The sequence below is a fragment of the Mustelus asterias genome, chromosome 2, assembly GCF_964213995.1.
Source record: "Mustelus asterias chromosome 2, sMusAst1.hap1.1, whole genome shotgun sequence".
Lineage (NCBI taxonomy): Eukaryota > Metazoa > Chordata > Chondrichthyes > Carcharhiniformes > Triakidae > Mustelus > Mustelus asterias.
Window position 1 is genome coordinate 119,957,370 of NC_135802.1, and position 2,006 is coordinate 119,959,375.

At 47.7% G+C, this 2,006-nt stretch overlaps 1 pseudogene; it reads right to left on the minus strand.

The window, feature by feature from the left end:
• Nucleotides 1-260: 260 nt before the first annotated feature.
• On the minus strand, nucleotides 261-404 carry LOC144481961 (U2 spliceosomal RNA; annotated as a pseudogene).
• Between the last annotated feature and the right edge of the window lie 1,602 nt (nucleotides 405-2,006).

Consider the following 2,006-nt stretch of genomic DNA (forward strand, 5'->3'; position numbering starts at 1 on the left):
ACAAACACACCAAGGTCCATTTGTTCCACAGAACTTCCGCGTGTCTTACCATTCATTGAGTATTTTCTTGTCAAATTTTTTAAAAATACTTTTCCAATTCAATCAAATCAAGTCCAATTCAGAGTCTCAACAAGTTGAGACATTTCCGATCCAAGCTGACAAGACCGGGTATGCGACCCTTTACCCTGTCTTGGGCCTGATCTACATGAGCCAAGCTGATTGGAGTAGGCAGAGGTTTCCTCCTCCAAGGCTTGATCTCATTTGCATCTTAGCCAAAAGGCCAAGATGCCACTTTTAAAAATTGCTTCATATGAAAATGAAGTTTAAATGCAACCCAATGACCTCAACCAAGTGCAGCATCCGCATAACTACACTTGATCTTAGCCAAAAGGCCGAGAAGAAAGTGTATCATCTCTCACTTTTCAGGGTTAAATTCCATATGCTAATATGAGGCCAATTTAATTCTCTGGCTTCATTATCATGGTAAGAGTTGTTAAATCGCTTCTCGGCCTTTTGGCTAAGATCAAGTGTATGGTCGGCACCCCATTGTCGGCCACACTTGGTCGAGGTCATTGGGTTACGCTGAGACTTCATATGAAGCAATTTTTAAAAGCGGCATCTCGGCCTTTTGGCTAAGATGCAAATGAGCTCAAGTCTTGGAGGAGGAACCTCCCCCTTCCCCAATCAGCTTGGCTCATGTAGATCAGGCCCAGGACAGGGTGGTTTGGTCACTCGCCCTGTCTTGTCAGCCTGGATCTGAAATGTCTCAACTTGTTGAGACTCTGAATTGGATTTGATTTGATTGAATTGGAAAAGTATTAAAAAAAAGAGTTTTAACAACAGCAGGTTAAAGTCCAACAGGTTTATTTGGTAGCAAATACCAATAGCTTTCGGAGCGCTGCCCCTTCGTCAGATGGAGTAGAAATCTGCTCTCAAACAGTGCACAGAGACACAAAATCAAGTTACAGAATACTGATTAGAATGCAAATCTCTACAGCCAACCAGGTCTTAAAGATACAGACAATGTGAGTGGAGGGACCATTAAGCACAGGTTAAAGAGATGTGTATTGTCTCCAGACTGGACCGCCAGTGAGATTCTGCAAGTCCAGGAGGCAAGCTGTGGGGGTTACTGACAGTGTGACATAAACCCAAGATCCCGGTTTAGGCCGTCCTCATGTGTGCGGAACTTGGCTATCAGTTTCTGCTCAGCGACGCTGCGCTGTTGTGTGTCATGAAGGCCGCCTTGGAGAACGCTTACCCAAAGATCAGAGGCTGAATTCCCGTGACCGCTGAAGTGCTCCCCCACAGGAAGAGAACAGTCTTGCCTGGTGATTGTCGAGTGGTGTTCATTCATCCGTTGTCGTAGCGTCTGCATGGTTTCCCCAAATGTACCATGCCTCGGGACATCCTTTCCTGCAGTGTAACAGGCAGGCAACGTTGGCCGAGTTGCAAGAGTAGGTACCATATACCTGGTAGATGGTGTTCTCACGTGAGATGATGGCATCCGTGTCGATGATCCGGCACGTCTTGCAGAGGTTGCTGTGGCAGGGTTGTTTGGTGTCGTGGTCACTGTTCTCCTGAAGGCTGGGTAGTTTGCTGCGGACAATGGTCCATTTGAGGTTGTGCAGTTGTTTGAAGGCAAGAAGTGGGGGTGTGGGGATGGCCTTGGCGAGATGTTCGTCTTCATCAATGACATGTTGAAGGCTCCGGAGCAGATGTCGTAGCTTCTCCGCTCCGGGGAAGTACTGGACGACGAAGGGTACTAAGTCGACCGTGTCCCGTGTTTGTCTTCTGAGGAGGTCGGTGCGGTTTTTCGCTGTGGCACGTCGGAACTGTTGATCAATGAGTCGAGCGCCATATCCTGTTCTTATGAGGGCATCTTTCAGTGTCTGGAGGTGTCTGTTGCGATCCTCCTCATCTGAGCAGATCCTGTGTATACGGAGGGCTTGTCCGTAGGGGATGGCTTCTTTAACGTGTTTAGGGTGGAAGCTGGAGAAGTGGAGCAT